The sequence below is a fragment of the Temnothorax nylanderi genome, unplaced genomic scaffold (genome assembly GCF_030848795.1).
Source record: "Temnothorax nylanderi isolate EJ_2023f unplaced genomic scaffold, tnyl_v1.0 TNYL_tig0042_pilon, whole genome shotgun sequence".
Lineage (NCBI taxonomy): Eukaryota > Metazoa > Arthropoda > Insecta > Hymenoptera > Formicidae > Temnothorax > Temnothorax nylanderi.
In genome coordinates this window covers 1,013,153-1,027,457 of record NW_027249104.1, presented here as the reverse complement: position 1 = coordinate 1,027,457, position 14,305 = coordinate 1,013,153, and the positions used below count along the sequence as shown (strand labels likewise).

Sequence of the window (14,305 nt, the reverse complement as noted above, 5' to 3'; positions counted from 1 at the left end):
CGGAGAATAAATGGCTCAATAAAAATGCATAAGAAGTCGGTTTCGTCCTTGTCGTCTGCGCGAATACGCGTATATAGATTAAGAGGTCGGCGAGTCGGCGAGTATAAAATAGTCGGTCGGGAAAAGTAGATAGAGGAGAAGGCAGAGGGGAGGTAGAAGCGAGAGGGATGAGGACGGTAAACAGGATAATAAAACCGCAGTAAGCTCGATACCTGGCAAATTGATCCTGCCTTTCGTTTCGAGGTGACGACAGACGGACCATCACCGCCGTCGCTCCCGGGGGATACGCCCGGCTTGTTTAAATGCAAATCGCCTCGTCACCTCGGCAAAAATAACTCTAGTAATTCGGCAACGGCCCTACTCGCCCGGTCCGGGGCGAATTTCTCTTCCGCATGGCCGCCGCCGGATGATGTAAATTGTAACGCATTGAAGCTTTCCTGTGGATAATGCACTCTCGTGTGTCTTAACCCTTTCAACGCGCAAAGGATAATTGCATTAAAAATATAGCGAGTTGTTAAAGGCACTGCCACTGTTCACGATGATTTAAACAGCGCCCTTAATTCCCGATAACGCCATCAAACTGGTCGCGAAACCGATGCGGAGAGCAGCCAATATGGTATATTTTACGATTATTACAGGCGAGTAAAATTTTAGATCCCGTTGAAGTACAGTAGGTGGCCGTATTAAGGTTCGTACCGAGGATAGATACATTATGTATCTTCGACTCAACGAATTTCTGCGCGTATACGTGAAAAATGGATAACGCGCTTCACGACTAACCCGAACGGAAAGTTGTAAACCAACGGACGTTGTAAGTTTGCTCTCGCGGTGTGCTATTTACATTATCTCGAAAAAGTTCCTGGATTTTTACCAATGTAGGAAAGAGGAAGGTGTGTGTACGTACTACTGATCATTTCGTGACAAGTTTTTCTTTCGCGTCTAGAAGTTACTCCGAAGTTGTCGAAAACAGCAGAAATTTATTGCTCCGGTTAGAATCGCACAGAGATTCGGAAGCAGCGATGTTATTCCTAGTGTTCGAGAAAGCTTTCTGCGCGGGTAATATAAAATACATAGTAATTCAGAAGCGACTATATCGCTGAATTATATTACATAAATGTATTTCAAGTAATTCGATCTTTTTGAGTTATTTTCGTATTGAAATATTTTATATCATATTAATTCATGCAATTTAGTATATATTGCTATTACAAGTTTTGTAACTGAACCGGTTAGTTCGTAATTGAATCCATAATTTTCTAATATAGACATACGTAAAAACAATATGTTTTATAATAAAAACAAATCGACGAACCATATGAAAATATACAGTTTAATAACAATTTTTAACATAATGTATCCGTATTTTATATATTTCTTATATATCGTTCTCCATTTTCTGGACAACATCAATTCTAATCGCGTTTTCAAATTGATTAATTCAATTGCAGATCTGAAAAAGGCACTTGAGAGTACGAAGGAAATGTGCTCTACGTTTTATCAACTTGGCAACGAAGGCTGTTAGTGACGAATAAAAGATGGGACAGAGGAATCTACGATGGATAAGTAAGCGGCGGCGGCGGCGGCCAATTGAAATCGCACCGCACACAGTTGCGGTGCATTCTGGCGCGGGTCAGAAGAAAAGAGGAATGGAAGCGGTTTGGCCGTGGCGGTTCTTGGACCGGGCGTTAATGGCGGAATCATGACACCGAGCGACGGCGCACACAACGTGACCGGGCATGCAGCGTGGAATCTGGGTTAACGGTTTCTACGTTTCCACGTTCCATCGTCGCGACTCGGTAACATTAAATTCCGCGGCTCCGCGCCCAACGGCGGGTGCCGCGAGCCGAGCAGAAATTTTCCATTCTCGATCAACGCAGCGCCGGGTTCAGATGCCATGATATCTCCATTAGACATACGAACCCAACCGGCTGTGTTTCCTGTCGAATAATCGTATATCACTCGAGCCCATGAACCACACATTTCGGAGTATCAAGTTGCAGTTGAGGTTGCCTATCCGACTATTCGTAAGTCCTGATTGCCATATAAATAAGCGAGTGTCGGATTGTGCGCGTTTCTTTATACTCACTATAGAGTATACGGTAAGAACTCTATTTAACTCGGCTCGTTACCTTAAATAAGCGAGCGCGAAATATTCTTTTATACTCTTGCAGTATTATCATTATCATTATTATTATTATTATCATTTCCCTTTTATCGCAAGAGTTTGGCAGAATTTCCATTGCGCAGAAATTTTGTCTCATCCCTCGATAAAAGCAAAATACTTTTAGCACTTTAACGCGAAATTAGCGACGATCGCGGTAGAATGAGTTAGGACAATGATGAAAGAGACAATCGCTAATGATTTCGGAAAATTTTTCCCTCACATTCAGCGGCCAATACAATGGCGCGCAGGATAATTACGTTGTAGCACGTCATCGGTGGACGGCCAGCTTACTTTAAATAGCGTATCGCGTCTAATGCAGGTGCAAAACTTCCGCCGTCTCGCAAGGAAGTTTGCGGCGCATTTACGGTCAGATGCGGGGTAACGTAGCGACGCGCTCAATGAACAATGAATAATGTTCGTTCGGGTACCCCGTTTACACCGCGGCACGCGGGGCTCTTGTTTGCGGAGCAAACTGCGCGCGGTACGTCAGGCCGATTAATCTCGAATGATGAACGGCGCCTTCGCACGCAGCCGTCACGGAAAATGTGACGAATCAATGATGATCGGGGCGCTTTCTCGCGCGAATTCGCGGCCGATCGACGAGATACCAAATTGATCTCCCCGCGAAAAGCGAGCTTTTAGAGCCGCATTATTCTTTAAATGATTCACCGAAATAATTGCTAGGCCATTATCGTTCGTCGGTGCAAATTGCAGCGATTTTAATAATGCAGCTGAGTTTATCTTCAATTATTCTCTAGCTGCCTCTTCATTGCAATTTCGCAGCTTTAGCTCCCGCGCAAGGGAACGTGCAAAGCTTTCCTCTCGTAATTTTTATTATTCAATTCGCGTCCGTCGAACGCGCTCTTGGAATAGCACGTCTTCTCTCAAAACGAGCCAACCACGTTGCATTCATTTGTGGCACGCGTTGTCACGTTTATTTCCTAGCCGCCTTGTTTCGTCGTAAACAAAAATCAGAATTTTGGGGTATAATGATTGTTCACCAAATTAATCCCTTTACTTATAATCTCGCAACATAAAAGTATTTAGTAAAAAACTTTACACATTTTTTCATCAATTTTTTATAGGAAAACAGAATTGTATATACCATATCTCTTAATGTATTTTTACCATTAAATATTCCAACAACTAATTCACTAAATTGAACTTTCATTAAAGTAAAGGTTCGTTGAAATTGAAAAAAATAACGAAAATTGATGAATAACGGACTTTATTCGTTCCTTAATTTAAAAAATCAATATCATAATAATCGATCTAAATAGATTTACGGAATTTCTTTTTATGATATGTAGATTTTATAATAAAACAAACTCTGTATGCGCTCTGGATACTTTGTAATGATAACACTAATTGTCCGAAACTGGTTTGTATCGAGAACGATATGTTGAACACAAAGGGGTACAATACGTCAATGTAACGTAGTGTGCGCATTCTGAAAGGGGTGCATAATCAGGCATGACGCAAGTGTAACGCGAGAATGGATCGGTTCGTTTTTGTCACTCTCGCAGTGTCTCGAATACACGTGTGGGGTATGAAGAAGCGAAAAAGCACATTGTTGTAAAAACCTTTTGTCATTCTCGAGATAAAAAAGTTGTTTGCGGTACTTGTCAAGGAAAGCGCAGGGAGATATTGATTTTCTACGTATGACCGCTGAATGCGAAAGTATATACAACGTGACAGTGTCATCGCCTCTTATTTACAGATTCATCGATAAATCTTTAGTATTTTTTTATATTAATTTTTTAACCTTATACCAATTACAAAATATTTTAGTGCAAATTAAGCAACAAGTTAGCAACAATTTAACAAAAATAACGAGATATAATGTTTCCTTTCATTCATCTATGATATTTTCAAAGTACACGAAATTTTTAATTATAGAATTGTAATTTAAAGCTGAATTATGTGAAAATATAATAAAATGAAATATAACAATGAAAATAATCAAATATCACGATTCCATATTTATGATCATTAAGAAAATAATCAATTGAATGAAGAATGAAATAAATTGTGATTAAATTGTCGAGTCGATTATTCTGTACAACCGCTATTATGTCTATTCTTATGCCGGATTTGGTATAGTGTAGCTGTATGAAAAGCAGCCAAGAGAGTCGACGGTGCGACCCGCGCCTCTTAATTCATTTGATTATCTTAATGTAGAGTTGTGGACCACGGGCTTAGGTAGCCGTACAAACTTAGCCCCCGGGTTATCTTTATTCACGTGATTTCAGTACAGTACAGTACAGTACAAATCTACTCCTGTGTGTAGATTTGACAATCTCATCCGGATCTATTGTTGGCAGTCCTTATTACACGTATTATCTATTATTATTTCGAACGATAGACCACACAAATACAATATAGAAATAATGCTACGCTGTTTAGTTCCTCAGATAATCCGCGCTAATAATCAATCAATTACGATAATTATGCGCCAAAATACAATTTGTTAAAATGTATTCAATGTATCTCAGTGTCTTACATTAAATACGTAGAATCCGCATGTAACTGTTTCCGGTTTGTAGAATAACTGCTTGATGTAAGCTTGGCGCTCTAATTGAGCGAAGACGACCTCGTCTCCATTTAGAATGGCGCGGCCGTAGCGCGCGGATGGCAACATTAAATCTTTCGCAGAAAGAGCGTCGGCGTCGCAGAGGGTGGGTGCCCGAAATTTCGGGGAAGGACGTGTCTCCGGGGCGGACTGTCGCGCGCTGATAAAGCGTTAGGAATCATCAGGCGTATTGTGCTTACGCACGCTCGTAAATAACCCGAGTTACTTACGGTCGCCAGACCGAAAATACCGCCACGCCAGGGAACTCTCGCAGGCCCATTACACGGCCGACCAGGCTGGCTCCTGCGATTCCGAGACAGTTTAATGCGAGGGGTGTGCGGCTGCTGGTGCACGATGGCGGCCGCACGGGGTGGCCAAGGACGGCGAGGAGAACGACATACGGCAAGAGAGAGACAGAGAGAGATTCAGGGGTTTAAGCAACGATGAACGACGAGGGCACCGAATGGCGGTCACTTGTTAATGTTATGTTCGAAGCCCTACGGAGGGCTGGCGTTGCGTTGCGTTGCGATACCAAGTCCGTTCCGAATGTGCTGTAAATTAAATTGATACTCACTTGTATGCGCGACACCCTCGTCACTTTCTTGCTCCCTAATCTCTCGTGACGTGCGCGCGCGGTGGTAATTTGCGCGCGTTACATTTGACTAATTCCAGATCTAATTGCGAATCTATATGCGAATCAAATCGAGTTAATTGAAACCTCATTCATTAAAACTTATGAACACGTCGACCCTCGTGTTCTTCGTACGCAAGTGTGACGTCTACATCTCCATTAATAGCGCAAAACTTTTATGCGAAAGGAGACTTCACTCTCTGTTTTATTCATATTCATTATTTATACGTAGATTATGTAAAAGGAAAGAAAAATAAGGTCATCATTCGTATATGAATACGATGGCTGCTTTTAAACGTGTCTTCTATGAGCGATTAATGTAGCGGCTACCGTGGTAAAGATAAAAATATTCATCGAGTCTTTATATTAATTATATTAACTCAATTTAATAGTTATTAATCATGTCAAACTAATTTTGCAACTGCGATATGTCTTAAAATCTCGCTGACTGAAAAGTGAATAAAGTTCGTTAAATTCTATGGCCCCCCTGATATTGCGCATCCATCTTCGTGTCGCGGAGCATCTCGCGAATAGCACATAATGGTTTTTACGGCTTAATAATAAATTTACAAGTTGTTACCCCGGCCGTATACGATTAATCTTGTCTAACTAGATGACGTTTTAGAAACTCGTGCCCGTGCAGTAAAGATTAATCATCCGTATTCCGACGGTTACGATATGGAAAACTTATATAACCAAAGCACAAGTTTTCAGGCAGGATGGTGCATCATTCAGGCTATCGTGTCTGAAAACAAGACATTTTTCAGCCATTTTCTGCTTTAATAACAGAAGAAACTCATGAACGATAAAACTGTAACAGATTATTACGTCCGGATATAAACGAAAGTTATTGATTTTTAAGTTTTTATAAGAATGACAAATAAAATTAAGCAGTTCTTATTTCTGCTACTATTTGTCACAAGTCAAGAAATCTGAACAAATTAAGTTTTCTTAAAATGTACAGAGCGTGTACAAATTAATAAGCGCAATCGACAAATAATCAAGTCAAGTTGTTTTTGCATTCAATTTATGTCAATCATAATCAAAGCATAACTACTGAGCCCCGCATTATTAGAGTGTTGATGAATAAGCCTGTTAAAAAAAGATTACTTAGAGTTCTTTTCTCTTGTCAAACGTAGAAATTTGGTGGCTTTATTTTCAGCCAACGTGAATTTATCGCTCAATTGTGCATGAAGCTCACTGAGTATGATTCCTCGCAAAAATGATGTTTATGACGCGCACAAGCGTCAGTCGGTCAACAGAACATCCAATACAATTTACCATACATGAAAAAAGTTACATTAACCGTTTTATCGATCGACACGTTTATTTTAGGACGTAATGTATTTTCACGTGAATCTGTATGTATATGCGCGATCGGTTTAAATTTAAGTTTCGAAATCTCTTTCGCTCTTTTCACTTATTCGCAAACCTGTGTGGGATAGTATTGCGTACTTGCGCAGGAAATCGCATGTCAAACTTTAAACTCTGACGAATGCACGGCGAGGTCGTAAAAGCGGTCGGAGCGTACGGATGTTTTTCCGTAGTCGAATTTCGACGACGTCGTTCGGCGCGAAATAATTATTTCGTGCTCGCTCAATCGGCTGGAGTTTAACACTCGACTTGTCGATCGGTTCCGGTTGATCGCCGGTCCGGGACGCACCAAATCGACGACCGGGCCATCAATGGATTTGATGCGAGTGTCCGACACAAAGTGCTAATAAAATGTTCGAGCGTGTTAACGATCTCTTCGCCGGTACGTATAGTGCGTTTTATTAGGAGGTATATAGGTTTTAGTACTTATCGCGCTTTCGTCACGACCGCGCCGAGAAGTATCGTCATTGCCGCGACAATTAACGGGGCTTTTTATTTTCTCCACCATCTTCGGGCCATTTCGGCGCGTTCCTGTCGCGGCGTTCCACCACGCCCGCCCGACATTTTTATCGGCCACATTTTTATTGCCTACATTACCGCCGTAAACCATCGAGCCGGCGAGAGATGCGATGGTGCGGAAAATGCGAACGTGCATTCGGTGCATATAGCGTCGGGCTACTACGGTGGCGTTTCTACTGGTGAAACGTCTGAACTGTCATTTTTTATACTACCAATTTAAGTAGACGGAAAATAAAACGCGCCGTATCTACTGTTTATTATATTTTTACTCAGTCTTAAAAGATCATTTAAATATTCCGTATATACGTTATTAAAGCGATAGTACAGCGGTTGCGGAGATGTCCGGTATAACTTTTTACGATAATGCATCAACTTTAATATCAATATAAGTACCATTTTATTCCAATATTTTATGTATGATTTTCAAATGAGATGTAATCTTCCCTGTATAAACGCCTTTATGCGAAGAGATGTTCGGGGAACACGCGATATTTTCACAATTTACAATGCAAAGATAAGAGCAAGTTTATATAGACAATACTCTTTAATTCAAAAAGAGCGCCCGACAAAAGAATCCTCCCATTCTCTTTCTCACTCTGAGCAAAGAAGATACTCAACGAACGCGTTTCCTCTTAGACTTAGACCAACACTTCCGATCGGTAGCTTCCGACAAAACGAGCCGCTCGTTTTCTGTCATTATCCGCTCGAAGTGGTTATCTTCGGGTCGTTACGACCTCCGAGTAGCGAAGTGGCGGCTTCCGATTTCCGTGCACCTCGATACAGGTTCGTTACCGTAATTCGCTGGTTCGGAGAAAAGCCGAAAGTCCACCGCCGTAACGTGACGTGTGTAATCGATTCAGCTCCCACGAGTTCCCAAGTCGAAAGGATGTCGAAATTCGAATAACGTCTACATCGAAAACGAAGAGAGCGAAAGAAGTCGGAATCGTGTGCGAACTGTGTGGCGCGGCACGAAAAAAAACTCGCTGAGGCAGATACATTAATATACATAACGGCATACTATCGTCGTCGTCGTCCGTCGTCGTCGTTTACGAGACTCTCTCGTTACGCTTGTCGGAATTTATCCGCGAATTCTCTTTGAGCCAGACAGTCATTAACGCTGCAACCACCGCAGGCGCTGAGACTTACCTCCTCTCGCGCCTTCTCCTTTTCGGCTCCCCGACTCCCTTACATCCCCCTACCCTTTTCGGCGCCCTTCGTTGAAGAAAGGGTCGCGCACAAATGGCGCGTTCGACTGTAGCGCGATTTTCGGGGACGGAGGGATCGCGTTGCGGAGTTGCGCGTTGACCCGATGTAATTAATACTCGATGAGCCGAGTGGTAATCTTAACACCCTTCGCGCCATCTCTGCCGCGTTTCGCGTGCGCCACGGATTTCTCTTGGTTATATTGGTCCTCTGGATTTATGGTTGCGCCACACGACTACTTTTGCGGATCCGTATTAGTCTAGTAGTCCCCCGCGCGCCGGTGGTGTGCGATATCTTCATCAGAATGAAAGTGAGATGAAAGTTCGGTACGATGACTGTACGTCTCGCCAAATTAGGTACCAATAGGAAAAATTAATACATTGGTTGGAAAAAATAATTCGTTTTTTCAAATGAATTTTTTCGACAAGCCTGTATTATTACAAAATAAATAAATGTCATTAGAAAAATAATTCTATCATTGTTGAATTAGAATTCTTTCATATCTTTTTGTCATTCGTTTTTCGTTCGATATGCGTCCTTACATTTGAAATCGTGCGTGCATTTCGTCCGCAACAGTTAGCTCCGTGATTGTTGCATTATTCCTCGAAAAAGAAAGCCAATTTCGTTGCGAAACTAATCCACCGTGTTTTTTTCCCGTCCCTATTATTTCCCATGCAACGCCGAATGAAGTAAGAATCGTTTTCCAAGGAACGCCGTGGTCGAGTCGCGAGGTAATAGCAACAATAATTGCGGAGTAATATAGCGTCGAACGACCACGTAAAAATGATTTGTAGATTCTAAACGCGACCTCCCCAAGCCAATTGAGTTGCACGCCTTCTTCCTCTTGTGCATGCATGATTGAGAGAAACGCGAGTGCGATTATACGGGCATTCGGCAATTGTTTCTGCTCGCAATCTCGAGGCAATTCCTATTGTTCATCGGGCCGATGCAATCCCAGTTCTACGGCGTGGCGCCGCCGTTGCGTATCGTGCGAATCCGCACTCGCAGTAAATAACAAATGGGCCACGTCCACCGCGTAACCATGATCCATGAGCAACGAGCGGGGTAGCGGTCGCGGAAGCGCGATAATGCCGTTGAGCGAGCCGTGTTGGTGTGGCGCCATTTGATCCGCGACGGAAGAACGCGCTCTTGCACAGCGGAACCTGGGCTTCGGGGAATTCCGGGGAAGGCGGAAACCTTGGTGCTCCCGTACCAACAATACGCGAATGCGCACAACAGTAGATACGAATCGGCGAGCTTACATGCGACACAAAAGCGGGATTTCCCCCTCTTTGCGTTTACTACTGAGTTAAAAAAATTTTGAATACTTAATTTTCTGCAATTATATATAGCGATCGCGCGAAGCGAATCTTCAGTCTCGAACCAAATATGTTAAAACGACAAAAAATGTAATGTTTATACGAGATAAATGAAATACCAGTGATAATCGAACTGTGCAACGTTATTCTTCGATTAATCTGAATATTTGTATTTTTTTCGAGACACCTTTTCGTATTTTTTTTCCAATTATTCCAGATATTATGATATTCTGTTTGTAATAAAAATTTTCTCGTAATGGATTTTTCAAATAGTTGTTGCTTTAAAGGTATAATATTTATATTAACATCGACATATCGCTAATGTATAAAAGCGCGCATAAAAACATGCGTAAAAGCATACTATTAAAACTATCATTAGCTAATTTAGCTTATGGTACAATTAATATTTTAGGTACGCTGGATAAAAATGAACAAATTTTACTGAAATGCATCAGAATCAATCTAATGGAAGAGAACCCTGTATTTTCACATATCTATCATTAATAAAATAAGTTCTTCCATGCACACAAATCAACATCCGTAATCAACATCTTAATTCTGTGAACGACTCATAAGCAATTAAATAAAATTAAAAACTGCCAAAAATACTCGCATTGTTTTTATTGCTACGCTAAGAACTTATTCCTAAGTCCACTAACATGCTCATATTCTGAATAGCTATGGCAAACAGTTCTCGTTAAAGTTTGATCGATGTGAACTATGGTGACCCGTAAGAGAGCTCCGAGGACGTAGCTAACCAAACGGGGAGCGAGCGAAAATCTTCTCGCGTGCTGGAAACCCGTTTTATTCCCTTCGCCCGTCATCGCGAGCGATGCGGCGGTGCGCACGGCCACGTATCTCTATGCCCGACTCGGGCCGATTCCGGAGCCGAATCTGATTCAAGCCAATTTCAATGGTAGAGGAAAATAGTCCTCGAATCCCCTTTGAGTGCCGCGACTTTAAATTTTCGATGCAATCTGCGAAGCACCGCCCGCCGCGGAAGGGAAGGTCGTCGGCGTGCGCGCACGAGAGTCGGCTCTTTATATATTTCAAGATCTATAGGGTGCGCGCAGTTTTGTATCTAATACGACGACAGCAACGAGAATGTGAAACAAGAAATCCGAGAGTAGTACCTCTGAGCGACAGAAATTTCCGTCGCTGAACCCGTCCACGGAGAGGCATCTCTCCGCCTATTTCCTTTTAAACAATTCCTCTTTACGTACGTTGGACGGACGAAACTCGTACGACGATTCATACGGGTTGCGCGCTGCATTCTCGGTGTTTCCCGTTGAGTTATTATTACGTTCGCGCGCACACGTGTAACTTAATAGAACACATTCTGTAATTCGCTTTCGAGACTATTTCAGCATGTGCTCTATCGGTTTATGCGCGGATGTGCCTATATGCGATCATATCGGATTTCTGTAATTCCATACTGAGCTGTCGGCATACGTACATACGGCAACAATCAGAGCTAAACTTAGAAAATCCTCTCGAGGAAGATATCACAGGAAAATGGGATATCGACATATTTCAATTTAATGTGAAATAAAATTCAAACAAGAATCGTAATTCGATTACTAGATATATATATATATATCTTTTATCTTATTAGTTAAAGAAAAAAGGATTGTCATTTCTATTCAGAAATCGACGAAACGTCAGAAAATTGTAATTTTAAAATGCTCATACGTTATAAGCCGGAGATGACGAAACTTCCTCTCGTGTCTCGAGAGACAATAAAAAAGTTACGTAGTGTGTTCGTGAAAGTTAATAATGTACAACGCGACAGCGCACATAGCTTCTATGTTAAAGGATTGCAGACAAATAACATGACCTTATCCGCCGTCTTAGTAAGCAGAGATCAGCATAACAATTTTGTCTCCATCATCGTGCCTTTACAAGGTTCGCGGACTCGATGGAAGTACACATGGAGGTAAAAATATCTCTCCGTCGAGAGAAAGCTCGCCGGGGCATGAATAATTCAAACGCACTTCCTAGATAGCCATGTGACAATCGGGAAAAAGGACGGTCAATCGTTCGCTTTATCCTTCCTCTTTCCGTGCCGTGCTTTCGCGGGCCATCACGACGACGACGACGACGTCGTCTCGAGCGCGCGAGGTGGAAGCGTTTCCATAGCGCTGCGATGTTACGACCGTAAAATTGTTCGATGAATTTCCGACGATCTCGCGCGTGAACCTATATACGATCGTAATTCGATAAACGATAGGCATTCGGCTTCCGCGGCGAATATACATATGTATACATATTACGTAGGCTTCGGCGACGGGCGAAAAAAAGGGAAGAAAAAAAGGAAAAACGAAAAGGGAAGTAGGGAAAGGTAGTCGGTGCGTCGCGAGCAGCCCCGGTGCAGGAAGCACATAACAAAAGAACAAGGGAAGGCTGCCCACAATGAATAATGGATAGACGAAATATGCTGAACCTCCGCGTATATATATATAGAAACCATGCTTTCCGCCTGGATCCTTCCGCCTGCTCTACTCGCGCGTGAGGGTAGGGGGAAATAAAAGATAAAGAACAACATGTTGCCGCGCGGTAAGCTACTCCTTTCAACCCTCTGGTCGTAAAAAGTAAACGTCGGGTGTGAAATCTCATCCACCGAGCTTCGTGACGTCAGTGCGCGAGCGCGCGCGTCTATACATATACATATATATATCCGTAGTAAATATAATATGTGCGTTCGCCGCGGAAACTCGTAAGAGGAAACTAAATTATCGCGGGGGCGGCGTACGCGGCATTCACGCGATAGATATTCTCCCGAGCTACAGACGTTTAGCCTGAGAATTACGAGCGGCGGGCTACTTACTTTAATAATGTATAATTAGAGAACCCAAATGCATTTCGTTATATGTAAATATTATCAGGGACTTGGCAGTTCACGTGCTTTACGCGCGGCTGTGGTCGAAGCTTCTCTCCGCGTTCCGTTTAATATGTATTTCTCCCCCTTCGTGTGCTTAAGCACACCCCCCCAAGGCTACACCTACCTACATTTTACATACGTACGGAAAGAATGATGATTAGAACGCGATTGCCGAAACGATTTTTTTCCAGAATAAATTGTATGTATTGCGAATGTGTATATAATTTATATATAAAGATTCAATTTATATTATACTAAAGAACAGTTATACGAATTAATTTTAGCATACAATACATAAAATCGTATTAAAAATATGAAAATGAGAAGCATATACCACGCGTTTTTAATCAGACAAATAATTTGTATAAGAAGAATATATTAACTTTTTCCAACGTATTGGCGGTCTAAGTGATTTTTCATTATATTAACTATACCACATTAAAATCCCGAAAAATAAAAAGTATAAACCCATGTAATTTTTCATTATACATATATTATATAAGATTTAACATTTTCTTTCGCAATAATGTTGAATTAACGTATTAGCCAATTAGTCAAGTTACAGCGTTGTCTTATGACTAAATATCTAATAACGTGAGCATCTAAATTATTCTGGTAAGTTAATCCCAACTGTCTCTATCTCTCTCTCTGTACTTTTCTTTGCGCTTATGTAAATGCGCTTATGTGCAATGTAATTCGCGTATGCGGGCCGGAAGAAACGTATTAAAAGGGCGATCTCTGCAGCTCGACTCTACGAATTAGCGACGGCAGCTGACTTCGCGTGGACGCGGAAAAGCCGCCAATGCGACGTAAACGCGATGTTGCGCTATTTTCCTTTCGCGTTTTCTTCGACCAGCGTTTCGTTTAAACTTGCTGTAACTATCGCCTCTTCTCGCTTTTCCGCTTTGCCTCTCACTCGTGACAAAAGCCGAAGAACGACGGAGGTAGACTTTGTAGGTGGATTGCTAATTAAGCAATTATTCCATTCTTTCTCCGATATTCTTCGTCAGTAATGGCGTCTTTTGTAAAGCAAATGAAAAAAGAGAATAGCAGGATAATAAAATAATATCAAAGCGCGATAACTGATAGATAGAAAAGTGAGAGAAAGAGAGAAGACGTACATGGAAGTGTAAAAGCGTAAGAAAAAGTAAGAGAAAAAGAAAGGAAGAAAAAGAAAAGAGATGGAAACGGGTGGCAAAAAATAAGAGCGAAGGCGGGGCGAAACGGTGAAATAAAAGGATTTGCGCTTTATAATCGTGAGACTGTCTGGCCGCGATGAATGAGCGGGCCGTTTAAAAAAGATTGGGTCTGCTGGTGGGCTGGCAACGTGCCTACCGTTTCCACTTGTCTCTCTCTCCGTTCCTCCCGTTTCATTCTTCCCCGTCCGTCGTCTTCGTCATAGTCGCGATCGTTGCGTTGACGACTTTGTCCGCGTATTAATGGATAAACGGATTCGATTTCGAGCCAATGAACTCGATACGATCGAAACACCAACACGATCGGCGGAATCGCCACTTTTTATCCGCGTTCCTTTTATCGCCGTACATATTCGCTCATTCGGTTACGGTTACGTGTATGGACCAATGCTGATGAAAAGTCCAATACGAGACAATTTTTAATGCCGCGTAATCCTTCTGCGGTT

General features: G+C 42.1%; 1 protein-coding gene across 3 annotated transcripts in view; it reads right to left on the bottom strand.

The window, feature by feature from the left end:
- Window positions 1-14,305, bottom strand: part of LOC139771661 (uncharacterized) — a 313,142-nt gene that overhangs the window by 103,213 nt on the left and 195,624 nt on the right. The gene's annotated exons all lie outside the window — the stretch shown is intronic.